The following is a 17495-nucleotide window of genomic DNA, read 5'->3' as shown; positions in this document are numbered from 1 at the left end:
GGATGTTGTTGCTTGTCTTTACTATTATGCATTGTTATGATACTGTACATGACGTCCTCCACCCCAGAATGTTTTCGCCGTTTCGGTTTTGGGGTGTGACAGATTGGTATCAGAGCATTGTTTATAGTGAATCAAGTATATCAACCCATAAAAGATATATGAACTATAAACGCAACGGGATTAAAACACTCTGACCAAGAATATATACTTTTAAATAATAAGATATTTAACTAAATATATATATATACATCTATTCATACCAGGGTTAATATCATACTAGATCAGAACAAAAGTGTTACGATTGTTGAACAACACGATTAGGCTTAGAGACATATGGTCAAACCTAGGGGGATATAGCCTGATCAACTATATTTTTCGAGGAGTGACTAGCATGTGCCTAAGAATGGTCGTGGTATTGCAACAAGTCAAAAAACTTACCAACACTACTACAATGAAAACAATAGAACAGAACATAAACCTAAAATACTATAGGAGTATTTTGTTTTAATATAATTACTTGTGTGCAAACTAAAAAGGACCATCATTAGTACGTCTATTAACCATTCTTTTCCCCATTCTCGCGTAGATAACATGGCTGGCTTCCATCTCCCCGACGATCCGTATTATCCCAACCAAGGCATTGGTGGATGGCTTGATGATGAGCCAGAAGATGATCACCCAATCCCTTTGGATGATCAGCTCGCAGAAGGCTTTTCGGATGGCTCCGACTCCGAACCGGAGGTCAACAACCTGCCCCAAGAAGTTCCAAATCCAAACCTCAACCCCCGTCCGACATTTCAAGGTCCCACTCCCTTGTGGGCAACAACCTTGAATCGTTGGAGTGATGAGCAGGGTCAGCCTTTACCTTTCAACGGAGACCGAAGCTTCTATAATATAAGCGAGGGAGGTTCAGCTGACCGGGTCTTACCTATCATGGTCCGTAGGATTGCTCGGAAATTCGAGCAAGGTCATGCAGCCATCGACAGAGTAGTGGAAATTGACGCCAACTCTGGCCTTAACACGGTCCGCATTCGCCAACTCGAAGAGGCTATGGATAGGACTAGGAGGGCCAATGAGACTCTGCAACAATAATTAACTACATCTCGAGCCGAAGTTATGGATCTCCGAGTGCGTCAGAGAGCGCATGAGCGGCATCTTCAGGAAGTTGTACGTCAACTGGCATACCTGAGGGTTCGTCCGAGGGATACCCGTCGCCGGTAGAAGATGTCAACTCATCTTTACTTTTGAATTAAGGAATAGCCTTTCTTTTCTGTGCTCTATGGAGCACTTGTCTGTAAAATATTCCTAACTTTTAAAAGTACTCTAACTAGACTGTTAAGCTGCCAACATTTTCCCTTGCGGTTTGATGTAAGACCTACGGTTAGGTCATTTTTCCCGAACTCATTTTACATCATTAATACCAGTAATATTGGCAGTTATCTAATCTATTGAAAAGTCCTTACTCTTGTGTTTCCCTACTCTATTGTTATGTCTCTACGAAATAGTGGGACTATGGCGATTTAGTCCATGAATCACTCTCATCATACTTACAATTGATTCTTACTATTATCATAATCTCTATCAACTTTCAGCAAAAGATGCCGCCTCGTCCTCGTCCGACCAGGGGCAGACCTGCAAATCAAACTCCACCACCACCACCCCCTCCGCAGTTCGATGCGGTGATGTTTCAAGCAGCAGTGACCGTAGCTGTGACCGCAGCCATGGCCCAAGTAAACTCTGGTGGTGCAAGTGGAGCTGGAACAGGCACAAACTCTAGCCATGGTGAAATCCACCCGCGTACACGAGAGTCTACCTATAAAGATTTCATCAGCTGCAAACCAACATACTTCAACGGAACCGGAGGGATCATTGCACTGCCCCAATGGATCGAGAGAACGGAAGCAATCTTCGAGATGTGCTCATACCCTGAAGGAAGCAAGATAAAGTTCGCTGCTTGCACCTTCACCGAAAGGGCCCTGACGTGGTGGAATGGCCATGTCAAATCGCTCTCACTGGTAGCAGCTAACGCCATGGGCTGGGATACACTGAAGGACCTGATGACCAGGGAGTACTGCCCGAGGGGAGAAATTCAGAAGCTCGAGCAGGAACTGTGGAACCTCAAAATGAAGGGTTCCGACATAGTGGCTTATACAGCCAGGTTTTGCGACCTGGTGACTCTATGTCCCAACCTGGTCCCCACTGAAGGCAAGAAAGTCGAGAGATACATCGGGGGTTTGGTACCCCCGTATCGAGGGAATGTTCTAGCATCAAAACCTATGACCTTTGATAGTGCCAAGGAATTGGCCCAAAGGCTCATTGATCACGAGACTCCTTCTACTCCAACAACAACTACAACGACTGCCCCCGCGCCAACCAAAACGACTGACAACAAGAGGAAGCGTTGGGACCGAAAGAAGGGCAGATCGGCTCAACCCTCTTCCAAGAACCAACAGACTGTGGTTATCCATGCTTCCACTACTCCTGCTACCCCTGTACCAGCCAAACCTTATGCAAGGAGCCTACCCAAGTGCACCAAGTGCTCCTTCCATCATAACGGCCCCTGCCGGGAAATACACTGCACTAATTGCGACCGGAAGGGCCATACCGCCCGGTTTTGCGGAACACCACCCAAACCCATCACCCAAGTCCCCGATGCAGGAGTGAGTCAGGCCTGCTACGGGTGCGGCGAGACAGGGCACTTCAAAAGAAACTGCCCTAAAGCTGGAAAAGCGGGAGGAGCAGGGAGACTACTTGCTATTGGCCATAATGAAGCAGTAGCAGACCCCACATTCGTCACAGGTACGTTCCTTCTCGATAACTCTTATGCTTGTATCCTATTTGATAGTGGGGCAGAGATGAGGTTCGTAAACCAAAAATTTAAACACTTACTTAAGCAATCACCGCAAGCACTAAAAGAAACCTTCGTCGTAGAACTGGCTAACGGAAAGACAGAGAGTTCTAACGAGATTTACGTAGGTTGTACCCTCATGCTAGATAATCACTAATTTCCAATCAACCTCATACCAGTAGCAATCAAGAGCTTCGATGTCATTATGGGCATGGACTGGTTAAGTCTCCATCGTACCGATATTCTGTGTTTCAACAAGGCACTCCGTCTAAACGTACCAAATAACGAAACCTTGTTGATCTACGGAGACAAACCCAGTACGAGCCTTCGTATCATCTCAAGTATTCAAGCCCAGAAGTACTTGCGTAAGGAATATCATGCATTCCTTGCACACATTGTCGACACGAGCCAGAAAACAAAAGACCTAAAAGACCTCCCCGTAGTACGCGACTTCCCCGACGTCTTTCCAGAAGAACTACCGGGTTTACCTCCCAAACGTCAAGTTGAATTTAGGGTCGACTTAGTTCCAGGGGCTACCCCCGTCGCCAAATCGCCATATCGTCTAGCACCTGCTGAGATGCAAGAACTGTCCGGTCAACTTAACGAACTGCTCAGCAAGGGCTTTATAAGACCAAGCTTCTCACCCTGGGAGCACCGGTCTTATTCGTGAAGAAGAAAGACAGATCGTTCCGTATGTGCATCGATTACATGGAACTCAACAAACTTACGATAAAAAATCGTTACCCTCTTCCTCGCATAGACGATTTATTCGACCAGCTGCAAGGGGTGAGTTACTTTTCTAAGATTGATCTGAGGTCTGGGTATCACCAATTACGAGTGCTTGAGGAGGACGTTCTGAAGACAGCCTTCTGAACTCGTTACAGACACTACGAGTTCGTAGTGATGCCGTTCGGACTAACCAATGCGCGCGCAGTATTCATGAACTTAATGAATAGGGTGTGCCGTCCTTACTTGGATCAGTTCGTCATCGTCTTCATCGATGACATACTCATGTACTCTCGAAGTAAGGAGGAACATAGCGATCATTTATGACAAGTCCTAGGAACCTTACGATCAGAGAAGCTCTATGCGAAGTTCTCTAAATGCGAATTTTGGATCTGAAAAGTCGAATTCTTAGGGCACGTTGTTAGCGAAGAAGGAATCCACGTGGACCCATGCAAAATTAAAGCTATTGAGAACTGGTCAGCACCAAAGACGCCTATAGAAATTCGTCAATTTCTAGGCCTCGCTGGCTACTACCGCAGGTTCATACAGAACTTCTCTCGAATTGCGAAACCCCTTACAACATTGACCCAGAAAGGCGTGGCCTTTGACTGGGAAGAGAAACAAGAGAAGCCATTCCAAATGTTGAAGCGAGCCTTATGCACCGCACCAATACTATCCCTCCCCGAAGGGATAGAAGACTTCGTGGTATACTGCGATGCATCTGACCAGGGACTCGGTTGTGTTCTGATGCAACGAGGTAAGGTCATCGCCTACGCCTCAAGACAGCTGAAGACACACGAGGTCAACTACACCACACAAGATCTCGAATTAGGAGCGGTTGTGTTCGCCTTGAAGATCTGGAGACACTACCTATATGGTACGAAGAGCACTATCTTTACAGACCACAAAAGCCTACAACACATATGCAACCAGAAGGAGCTCAATATGAGACAACGACGGTGGGTCGAACTACTCAATGAATACGAATGCGAAAGTCATTATCATCCGGGTAAAGCCAACATGGTAGTAGACGCCCTAAGTCAGAAAGATTATTCTGGTCGAAGAGTCAAGTCATTAACTATGACTATCGATTCACATCTATCCGCAGAAATTAAGGAGGCTCAGCTCGAAGCCTTGAAACCTGAAAATGTGACGGGAGAATCCCTGCGAGGAATGGATAAGAACTTGGAAGTCAAGGGTGACAGAGCTTTATATCTCATAGATCGGATCTGGACACCGAAACACGGTGGCTTCAGAGACTTGGTCATGAAAGAAGCGCACGACACTCGATATTTTGTCCACCCAGGTTCAGATAAGATGTATCTGGATCTCAAAAAGTCATACTGCTGGCCTAACATGAAAGCAGAGATTGCTACCTTTGTAAGTAAATGCCTTACTTGCGCCAAGGTTAAGGTCGAATACCAGAAACCATCAGGTCTACTACAACAACTAGAGATACCTGAGTGGAAGTGGGAGCGGATCACAATGGACTTCATAACCAAGTTACCCAGGACAACGGGTGGACTCGATACCATTTGGGTCATCGTCGACAGATTGACCAAGTCCGCGCACTTCCTACCCATCAAGGAGACCGACAAGATGGAGAAGCTCACAAGAACATACATTCGGGAGATAGTACGACTGCATGGTGTCCCTATATCCATTATCTCTGATAGAGACAGTAGATTCACTTCGAGATTCTGGCCGTCGCTACAAAGCTCCTTAGGAACGAGGCTGGACATTAGTACAGCCTACCATCCACAGACTGACAGACAAAGTGAGAGAACTATCCAAACCTTGGAAGATATGATGCGAGCCTGTGTGATCGACTTTGGGAAGACATGGGATACTCACTTACCCCTCGTCGAATTCTCTTACAACTATAGTTATCACACGAGCATAAAGGTTGCTTCATTTGAAGCCCTCTATGGCCAAAAGTGTAGATCCCCTCTGTGCTGGGCTGAGGTGGGTGACACTCAGTTAGCTAAAGGACGAGTTCCTGACAGCACTCTCATGGGTCCGGAGATCATTCGGGAAATGACAGAGAAGATCGTTTAGATTCGTGAACGATTGAAGGCCTCTAGAGACCGACAGAAAAGCTACGCAGACAAACGGAGGAAACCTTTGAAATTCTAGGTGGGAGACCGAGTTGTTTTGAAAGTCTCACCCTGGAAGGGCTTGATACACTTCGGAAAGCGTGGAAAGCTAAATCCAAGATACATAGGGCCTTTTGAGATTCTCGCTAGAATCGGCCCCGTAGCTTACAAACTCAACTTACCCCGCGAGCTTAGTAACGTACTTCCTACCTTCCACACCTCGAACTTGAAAAAGTGCCTATCCGACAAGACTCTTGTAATCCCACTCGACGAGATCGAGATTGATGAAACAAAGAATCGAGTATTGAATTAATCAGAGTATGAAATCAATGTTAGATTGCGAGATTTGAACACAGAATGTAAATATGATCTTGTTTCAGCTCTATTACGCTCTCAAGGTTTACAGAGTACAAAAGACTATTCTGTAAAGACTTTGTATCTATGACTCTAGTAAACACTCCTATTTATAGGAGAGGAAAGCGTACAAAAAAATATACTAAGGACTAAACATTAAGCTTCGAATATTAAGCCCTAGTAAAATAGATTACAAAATGTTCGAAGACACCAAAACACACTTCGACTAATTACAACACTTTGAGCCTAACAATCTCCCCCTTTGTAATCAAAGTCGAAGTCTTTAGCTTGAAAGAAGTGTGATGGAGTACAGCAAAACTCTTCGAACCTCAGTATACCATGAAATAATTTTCTTCAACTCTTTCTTGTCTCCTTCATTATTCTTCTTGCAGTGATTCATACGAACAACCAAGTTCGTATATTGAGACGTAGAGTACCTCTCCACTTCGCTTGCCTGGAATAAAAATCTTTTCGCTTTTCCAGCTTTGTCTTTTCCTGCGAAGACTAATCCAAAAGTCTTTAGACAAATTTCTCCATCTGCATATTTCTTCAATTCGGTCTGAGTCTTCGAAGGAGCCATTGGGGCTTTTATCTCCATTCCCTTGGCAGTAGCCAACTCCACATCAGTCATTGCTAAGCATTCATAGTAGTTTTCAATAAAAATTTTGATGTGAGCAACACCAAGCTTGAATTCATCTGGTTCTGTGTTTTGGAGAAAAGAGAATGACTTGTCTTTCAAAAGTAATGCAACTTGTATAAGGTCATACAAGTTCATCAATGGAAAATCTGCAATCGTGAATTCACATATCTTTCCATTCTCCCTGGCAACCACATACTTAACATTTGGGATTGTGTTTTCGAAAACCACATCCTTTTTCATACTGATCACCTTCTTGATCTTGATCAGTGACCATACTTCCTCAAGGGCTTTTCCAAGTACAGCATGAAAACGAATTTTCATGTGTGTGCCTTCATCTTTTTCTTTGAAATTCCCTTCAGCTTTGAACTGTGGCATGATAAACATCATTTAGTTTATCGGGAAATCCAGCTAGCTTGCATATGTATTCATGACCAAGTAGCTCTGTTTTGGTTTATTTTCGAAAGAATACATGTGATTAAATGCAACCTTGGCTTCGATTGTCTCGTAATTATAGTGTTTTGCCGGATCACCTTTATCCATTCCCTTCGGATCACTTGCATGCTGAATCATAATACTTTGAATGATCCTCATTTTCTCCAGTTCAGCCTCTGCTTCTGCCTTCTTTTCCTCTTTCGATTTTTCAACAAGAATCAATTTCCCTTTGTCTTTTGAAGAAGGATTTTCAACTGCCTCCTTTGATTTCGAAACATTCCCTCCAGTTTCCAAAGATTTACCAATTACAATTCCTTTCGAAATTGGTCTTGCAGTTGGCATTGTCGTTACGACAGTTGAGGTCACTGGTTCAGCAGAAACTATCACCGGTTTTGTTGTAGGGATTTTCGAAGGAAAAACTTTTCCCACCACCTTCGCATCTTCTTCATTTAACTTCCTTTCTCTCCCTTGCACCCCTGTGAAAACAGGAGGGGCAGTTGTTGTGGGAAGAAGACTAGATATGCGAAAAAGTGGTGCAAGCTGCTTGTTGAGTATGGCTTCGAATTGAACAAATTTCTGAGATAGAAATTCCGGAGTAATCAATGGAGACGAAACCGGTCTTTCTGAAATTTCCTTTAACTCCTTGAGCAGTTTTATCACTTCCTCAAAACTTGCAGTTTCAGATGTTGATATTTGAGTTATCTGAGGACTCAAACCTTCATACAGCTTAACGAAGCAAGTGACTGCATCGCAAATGATATCGACCTTTTGATTCACAGATGCATAATCATGGTGAACAGCTGCAACTTCTTTTTGCATTTCTTCGCGAAGTTCACGAATTTGCATGTTGACATCTTCCCTCACCTTCTTCACTTCTTGAACAAAAAGAACATGACGTTCTCTTGTTATGCTTTTCAAATTCTTGACCTCACTCATAAAATCTGATCTTTGAGTCTTAACACGAAGTTCGTTATTCTGATCAGTGTAATCAACCTTCTCCAAAACTCGAGATTCTGAATCAGTAAGCATACCAGAGACTTTGCTAATTACTCTGGCTTCGAACACCTTCAGCATAGAATCAATCTCCAAACTAGAAACAGAAGATCCTCCTCCAAGATCGGCTTGAGATTGAATTATGGAATTCAATTTCTGATTAAGAATGTTATACTGCTTCATGGTCATTAGCATGTGATTGGGAAATTCCTCTTCATATTCATGAAATTCCAATTCTTCGAACGTACCTCTAAACCCCTCATTATCAGTCTCAGTCTCTATTTCTATGTTTTCTTGAATAGGAGTTGGTTTGGGTGTGTCAGTGGATTGTGAAGAGAAAATAGAAGTGTAAGGTTGATTGATAATTTGTTCGAAGGTAGGTGAGTCTGTGGTTGATGTAATGGGAATAGTGGATGGTGTTACTGAAACAATAGTTTCGAAAGGAGTTGAAATAACTGGACCTTGATCTTCATGCTTCAAACCTCCTTCACCCATATCGACATTTGCATCCGTATCAGATACGTGTGCAGGGATGCCTAAAGTTCAAACCTCCTCAAAAATTGATTTGGTAGTCGAAACTTCGGGTGGTATGACCACTGTCTTCTCAGGAGTTGAGCCTTTTGTGAGATGAGTAAACTCGGGAGTTTCTGGAATTCGTTCATCCTCTTCTGTTGACTCAGTAGAAAGAACAAGTTTTCGAGTCTTCTTCTTCTTTGTCCGTGACAAATGCTTTGCCATATCTTCAGCCCTTCGTTTCTTTGAAACTGGAGAAACAGGTGCTGGTACTTCGCGGATTAATATTCCTTGATGAGAAATCTGAGGTTTTCGAACCATTTTCTGTTTAGGAGACTTGCGTTTGTGAGTGGACTTCATCTTGATTCTTCGAAACATCCCAGTCTTCGAAGGAATAATAACATGTTCTTGGGTTTCTTCAACAATGGGCTCAATCACTTGAGTCTCAACAACAGAAACTTCAACCGATTCAGGGTTTTTCTTTGTAGACTTTGAGGATTTCGAATCCTTGGTTTTCTGTGAAGATGAAGCAGGATCAGCCTTCTTTGACTTTTTGGACTTCTTCTCTTCCCTGGGCAACAAGATCCCCGTCTGTACAGAAGAATCGATTGTCTGCAAATATGCTACTAACACCAAATTCCCAGGATCAACCCGTCTGAGCATTGCATCTGGAATTCGAGCCACAGTTGGGAATTCATCAGCATCATCTACAACCTCCTTCGGATAGTGGTAGGATTGAAAAGTAACTTTCTCTTCGTCATTTGGTACCATGATCCCTTCCTTATTATAAAAATACTGCAAAATAAGGCTCCAGTATCGGGCACACGAAATGCCATGAACAACATTCGTATGTTCTACACCCTTTTGGAATTCCTTCCATAATTGTGTAGAATAGTTTGCTGGAAGATCATAGTATAAGCCTGCAACCATTACATAAACTTCCATCCGGCCTTTGTCTAAACCAACTGTTCTTCCGGTCAAACATCTTAGAAAGATCCCAAACAAGAAATTCCATAATCGTGGAAGTCCAGATTTCTTAAAATCACTTATCTTAGACAATGGGGGCTGATATCCCATCTCATTAAACATATGGACTATTTGTGGGAATATGAAATCAACAAAAGGAGGCGAATTCGGAATAGAAAGAATCTGGCAGAAAAGTTTCTTGGTTAGCCTAACCTTCTTGTCATTCACTAGATGGAAAGTGATCGTATCAGATGCTTTGTTGTATGTTGCAGTGGATCCTGCTTGAGAAAGCCAGGATAATGGAACTGAAAAAGAATTGAACATTGCCGTTGATAAAACAGAGTGTTTTAGAGCAACGATGAGCATCTTCAACTCTTCAGGATATTGTGAAACTTCACCATCCACATAGTAGTTTGTGGATTGAATCTTCATGATAGGTGCGGATGAAATATCTTCAGTGGAAGGATCAACATGAGCAGAAGTCGCCATTGGTAGGGTTTGAAGATGAAGATGAACAGAGAATTTGGGAATTTTTCGTTTTGATCGCGTAAACGATTAATGAACTCTTGAACCCCCTTTTATATGCAACGCTGTTGAATTTGAAGCGGGATGTGTAATTAATGACATCCGACGTGGCACCTTGAAAAGCGGACCATTACTGCGGAAATGTAGCCATGCGTCAAAAAGTAGCTGTCACATCACCTTGAAAACCGGACAAAATACCATACGTTATTTTGTCACACCCCCGAACCAGACGACGGAAACGTCCGGGGGCTTGCGCGTGACTTCATCTTGAAATATCATTACAGAGTATATAATTGAAACATACATCATCATCATCACACGTGTAATATAACAACATTCATTGTTTACATCGAGTATTGTATTTGAATATTACATGTCAAAATAGTAAGAGTATGATGAAACAAAATATAACACGATATCCATTAGTTTGTATCGTTCATCCTGCTTCAACGGTTTCCTAAGAATACAAGTTATTTTGAAAACGGTCAACATAAAAATGTTGGTGAGTTCATAAGCATGTTTGTGAAAATGATTTGTATAATTTTGAAAACCACCAGAAAATCCGATATTTTCTGAAAACTGTTTAGTATGTTTGTGTCAGATCTTGTATTAATGCATGTATGTTATTGTTTATTCGACTAAAAGGGTAAAGAGAATGTAAAGATAATGTAAAGACCATGTAAAGAGAATGTAAAGAGCATGTAAAGAGAATGTAAAGAGCATGTAAAGAGAATGTAAAGAGAATATTCCCAGACAACCCGACATTGTCTGTAAAAGAGAAAGTTGCCATACCAACCCCCGAGGTTGAGTACTAGTAAGAGTATGTTTCCGAGTAATCCAAGAGAAAAGAGAAAGGTCTTCCGTAAACTTCATAACGTTAATTCCTCTAAGCGAGCCGTCATAACCATACTAATTAATGACAATTTCACCTGTCTTTGCGTCTTTGGGACGCCACCGGAATAGAATAAGGTTTTTGTCACCCTAGACTGGCCTAGTCTAACTGTAGCGAACAGCTCAGGTGTGGGGTGTCATCCCCGTATAGATCTATACACAAATCCCCGCTCTCCCTTCAAGAGACTCTGGTTATAACTACAGGCTACGATCGTACACTTAATAGGTGCCAACCGATAAAAACTCACTAGATCCTTAATCGAATTTACGCGAAGAAAAAGTATAAACTCATTCCAGGCCCAATGATCAATGTAAGTGAACCACTAAGGCATCGCTAAACATGTAAATCATTTCAAGACCCAATTGGAATGGGATTATATAACATGGGCCCGAAATATATATACATATATATATATATATATATATATATATATATATATATATATATATATATATATATATATATATATATATATATATATATATATATATATATATATATATGAAAGGACAACTAAGGCCCATTTCACATGTAAGGTATTTACAGGCCCAAATAGCACACAAATAGTATCCAAGGTCCGTCGCACATGTTAATGGGTCAATGAGACCCAATAAACATGTAAATAGTATACAGGACCTATCACACATAAAAATGGGCCACTAAGGCCCAATAACTTAGAAAATGATCAAATTAATTCGTTTGTTAGTTTATCGTTGGTTTTGGTTCAAGTATTCACTAAAATAGCATAAAAGCCCACTTTTTGTAAAAATGACGTTCTTGGCCCAATAAGCCAAAAGTTTACAATTAAGGCCCAATTTTTGTAAGAAATACACTTTAGTCTCCATTTTGTTCAAAACTTGTGTTGATGACTAGTTTGTGGTAAAAATAACATTTTAAAACCCATTTTTGTCAAAAATATCATTTTTGGCTTGATTTTTGTGAAAACACACAATTTCCTGGTTTTGGGCATTTTAGACTTAGTTTTTGGAAAATTTATAGAAAAATCATCGTAAGTCGAAATTTGGATCCGTAAATTCTGAAAGTTTGGAAATTTTGTCTACTTTGTTCACAATTTTTCTCATAATTTTTAATGGCTTCTAAAAAGTGTGAAATTGCTCACCTTCACAGGCTGGTCCGAAAATTGTAGAAAAATCGTATGAAAACGTGAGAGTAGTCATTTTAAAGTTATAAACCTGAACTCTTTGCATGTAAAACAGTTTTGAAAAATATTATCATTAAGGGGTTCAAAACAGTCCGAGATTGGGCCAAAACTTTTCTGTTAAGGGCTGTTTTATGAGTTTAAATTATAGATCTTAGAACACAACACTCATTTTTGTTATTTAAAGTGTATAAATCCCAGATCTACTAGTTTATATCTAATATATGTGATAAAACATACTTTTCTCAAAGTTCTTATGAAGATCCAAGTGATAAACTTCAAGTTCTTAACATATTTTTAGATTAATGAAGAAATCAACACATAATCACCAAATAATTCATGGAAAACACACATAATCATGCATATACACATAGATCTACACATAAGACTTGTATTCTCCCCCAAAAACCAAGTAAAAATCGAAAATAGGGGGTATGAACTCACCTTGGGGTGTTGGATTCGGTTTTTGGTGAAGGGATGGGTAGATCTCGGCCCTAGCAAACTCCTTGAGGATGTTTTCGAACTTAAAGGGTTCTAGAGATCATGATCCACGAAAGTATGGTGTAAGAGGAGATTTTTGAAGAGATCAAGAAGTGAAATTATAGATCTAAGTGAAAAACTTACCAAAGATGGTGATCTTGAAGAAGAATCTCTTGAACACACCCACAAATCTTTGAAAATTTGAAGGGATGAATGAGGGAACTTTCTTGTGCTAGAGAGGGAGATTTGAGAGAGTTCTTGTGTTGTTTCGAGTGAAAAATAGGGTGAAATGGGGAGGGTTGGGCCGAATTAATAGAGGAGAGGGGAGATAAGGGTGGTGCATGGAAACATGGGATGAATTGCATGGAAGACCAATATGTAAAAATGAGGTGGCATGGAAAGTCAACTCTTCTTACTTCATGCTTGAGGTTGGGCCGAGAATTAGAGAAAGAGAAAGAAATTTTGGGCCTTTGGTGTTTAATCCATATTATGGCCCAATTAAATGATTCTTGGCCCAAAATAAATCTAGAAATGATTTTTATGACCCACTAGGGCTAATTAGATTTGTTATGGCCGAGTGTTAGGGTTGAAATGTTGTAATAAGTCGAAGTTTGTCTTTGGAGTCTTCGAACATTTTTGTAATCTATTTTACTAGGGCATAATATTCGAAGCTGAATGTTTAGTCATTAGTATATTTTTTGTACGCTTTCCTCTCCTATAAATAGGAGTGGTTACTAGTGTCTTAGTAACGGAGTCTTTACAGAATATTCACTTGTACTCTGTAAAACTGAAAAAGTGTAATAGAGCCAAACAGATCATATTTACATCGGGGTTCAAATCTTGCAATCCTACTTTGAATTTACACTCTGATTAAATCAATACTTGATTCTTTGTTTCATCAATTGGTATCAGAGCAGGAATCATATCTCTGATCTGATTTTCACATTGTTCAAAAGGTTTTTGAATCAACTTTTTGATTCAAAAGTTTCCGCACTTTTTGAAAGTGAATAATTGTTTAGATCTTAGTCTGTGATTCGATTCTGCACTTAATTCATTGAATCGAGTGTTCTAAGAGTGATTTTGATTTGAATCATATAGTTTGTTGTCAAATTCTCAAAGTTTCTTCAAAAATTCTCAAGGATTTATTACGTACATCAATGGCTTCTTTCAATCTGAATTCCATGACTTCATTTTCTCATCTCCTAGGATCATCCACCAAAATTCCTATGCCCATCCCTGAGTATTACGATCAGTGGGCTGATCGTATGCAGGATTATCTCAATGGATTGGATGAAGAACTATGGAATTGCATTTCTGGTAATCTCAATCCACCGTCTAATGTTCAACCAATTGGTTCTTCCTCTGGAAATTCTGAAGTTGAAAATCAATCTGATCGTCTGAAAAAGCTGGAGAAGAGGTGTGTAAGAGAGCTAAGAGGAGCTTTGCCTCCAGTTGTTTACAACTATGTGAGGAGTTGTACAACTGCAAAGGAAATCTGGAACAATCTCAAGGAAAAATTTCAGGGAAGTGAGAAGACAAAAGTTAACTCTGTGAAGCAATGATTAGTGGAACTGAAGGACTTCAGACAGAAAGATGGTGAAACTATTGAAGTTTATTACGATCGTCTTAATGAATTAATCTATCGATGCAATCGATATGGTATCACCAGATCAGCCACGGAATTCAATCTAATTTTTGTTATGGGACTTCGTAAGGAGTGGCGTAGTGTGAGCATGATGGTTAAGAATCAACAGAGCTTTGATACGTCAACATTGAATGACTTGTACAATCAACTGAAGACTCATGAAAGCGAAGTGAACGAAATAGCTGAAGAATCGAAGGCTATTTTGGGAGGTCCACTAGCTTTGGTTTCGAAGATCTCTGAAAAACAAGCTCAGAAAGACGCTTCGGATGAAGATGAAGGGTTCATCATGAACTCAGATGATGAGGCAATTGCTTTTTATTCAAACAATCATGTGAAAAAGTTCTTCAAAAAGCCTTTCAATCCGAAGGCAAAGTCATCTGAGACAAAAGGGAACTTTATGAGTAAAAGTGTTGGGGAAGAGAAAAAGAAGGATGAGATGAAAGATACGAAGCCTGTTGAGGGAAAGACTGAGAAGAAGTTAAAGGGATATGCTGGGATTGATTGTCATTATTGCAATGGTGCTAATCACCTTGCGAATGATTGTATGCTTCGAAAGAAGGATGAAAGAAAGAATAAGGTCAAGGATGAGGCGTACTATGCTGAGAAGTTGGAGGTGGTTCGTACGAAAGCCAAAAATTTGTCTCTGGTTGGAAAGGGTACGAATGAGGATGAAGAAGGTACTTATCAAATCTGGTCATCTGGATCAGATGATGAGGAAATGCGAAATCCAACCCATGGAGCAATGTTTGCAAAAATGGAGGAAGTTTCAGAGGAGGAAGCATATGAAGTGCATGGAAGATGCTTCGTATCAAAAGCTGCTGACAAATCTCCGATGACCACAAAGGTACGAAATATTCTTGAATCTTTCAATATTCCAGTACATGCTTATAATTCTGAATTAGTATCTTTTGATGAAACTGTTACTTATTTTGATTCGATTGTGGTATCTGCTAGCAATGAGGCTAAGAAGCTGTCTATGCAGTTGCTAGAGACACAGAAGAAATTAGATTTGAAAATCACTAAGATAGATTGTTTAGAACTTCAAATAACTAATATCATGGTTGATAGGGATAATTTGTCTAGTGATAATAAACTGTTGTTAGCCCAGAGGAACATTTACTGTAATTCGGCTAAAAGATTGTATGGGAAAATAACTGAACTTCATCATTCATGCGAAATCAGTAAAGAACAACATAGAAAATTGCTGCCATTTTTAGCTTATGAAAGAGCTACGGTAGATAACATTTTGTATGACTGTGAAAAGGAAATAGCTGATTTTAACAAAGTTCCGAATGATAAGTATAGATATGGAATAGTCAAAGTTGATGAATGTCTTGATTCGGATGATTTAGTTAACATTGTAAATGATACTTTGACTAAATCTGAACAAATTCACATTTTGAAAAAGACTGAGAATTCAACGTCTGACTCTCAGTCTAATTTTGCTGATATTGAAGATAATTCTGACAATATTAGTGAAATTAGTGAGCTTGAAGATGTTGATTGTTCTCAGTTGTCTGTTGTTAATGTTGCTTCAACTTCTAAAGGGAAAGAAAAAGTTAAGAATTTGATGGTTGAGAATGAAACTGATATACCCTCAACTTCGAAAGTTAGTGAAATGAACTTCGTGGATCTCAAAGATTGCCAAACTGATGATAGTGATGATGAAGATGTAGAGAGAGTTTCGAAAGAAAAGGAATCCTCAAAGGAAGAAGAAATTCCACGAATAGTTGTTGATCAAGTGTATGGTGATACACAAAAGTTCGAAAAAGTAATGAATGAAAACGGTGAACATTATCTTGAAACGAACACGGTGGTTTATCCAAATTTCAAATGCACAGATGATGTCATTTTTCCAAATCAAGTTTTCGTAACTACCGGAAATATTGAGAATATCAAACCAGAGTTAAAGAAGATGGTTGAGGAGGATAATTCAAGAACAACTGAAGAAGTTTTTTTCGCAAATCAAAACACAGTTGAAAACAACTTAACAAAGAATTCGTATATGTTTCAACGACAAAAACCACAAAAACAATGGGTTGAAAAATCAAAAGTTGAAAAAGAGAAAATAATACATGTTGAAAAGGAAAATGAAAAAGTTGTCAAATTAAACTCTAAGGAATTTAAAGATCAAATTGACAAATTTTTGAAGGAAAACAACATTTCGAAAAGACAAGCAAGAAAGAAAATATTTTGGCAAAATGTTGAGTCTCAAAAGTTGTCTGAATCACAATCAACCAAAAATGTTTTCAAAGCTAAAAATACTTCTTTTTCAAAAACCCAACAATCATCTCAATCAAATCAAACAAGGTCTGAAGTAAATAAGCAACCAAAGTTTTTGAAAGTTTCTGAAACTAACAAATCAAGAGATTTTTCAAATAGATCTAATTCAAATCAAAAAGTTTTTCAACATCAACATTTTAAATCAAAAGTTGATTCATCCTATGCTTACTCTTATGTAACAAAACCCAAAGTTGATTTTGTACCTCAAAAGCCAAATTTTCCTAATTACACGAAGAAAGAAACTATGAGGACGTCTCGGGAAAAATGAATGACTTCAAGGAAGAACATTGATCATTGGCTTGAAGGAAAAGGAAAAATGTATTAGTCGAATACATATTCAAAAGAGCAAATTCATGAAGCATATGAAAAGTATGTCAATACTTCTTCGAATGGCAGCTCATCATCTAAGGATTCGAACATCTCGGTCAAAGCTTGGAGACCAGTCACAAAAGCGAAGACAGTTCAATCACAAACTCAAAATGCGAAGGGTAATGTCAGTGAACATTCGAAACTATCAAATACTTATGTTTCAGTTCCTTTAGATGATGAAGTGAACTTAATTGATAGTCTCAAAACCAAAGTTTGTGATTGGGTTAAAAGTTCTTCATTTCATTCGAAATTGAAATCTAATTTCCAAGGACCCAAAAAGCCTTGGGTACCTAAATTTTTCCATTGATTGCAGGTATTGTGTGACGAGCAATATGATAACAAGTGGTACATTGATAGTGGTTGCTCTCGTCACATAACTGGGAAGAAGGAGAATTTAAGAGATTTTCGAAGTCTCAAAAATGCTGGAGTAGTAAAGTTTGGGAACAATCAGAAGTGTCAAGTCACGGGATATGGGAAAATCACAAATGGACAATTCACAGTGAATCGTGTTGCATATGTCGAAGGTCTTCAACATAACTTTATTAGTGTTTCTCAACTTGTTGTGGGCACTGGC

The sequence above is a fragment of the Lactuca virosa genome, chromosome 2, assembly GCF_052849685.1.
Source record: "Lactuca virosa cultivar CGN04683 chromosome 2, Lactuca_virosa_CGN04683_v6, whole genome shotgun sequence".
In the NCBI taxonomy this organism is placed as follows: Eukaryota; Viridiplantae; Streptophyta; class Magnoliopsida; order Asterales; family Asteraceae; genus Lactuca; species Lactuca virosa.
Note: the sequence above shows the minus strand (reverse complement) of the source record.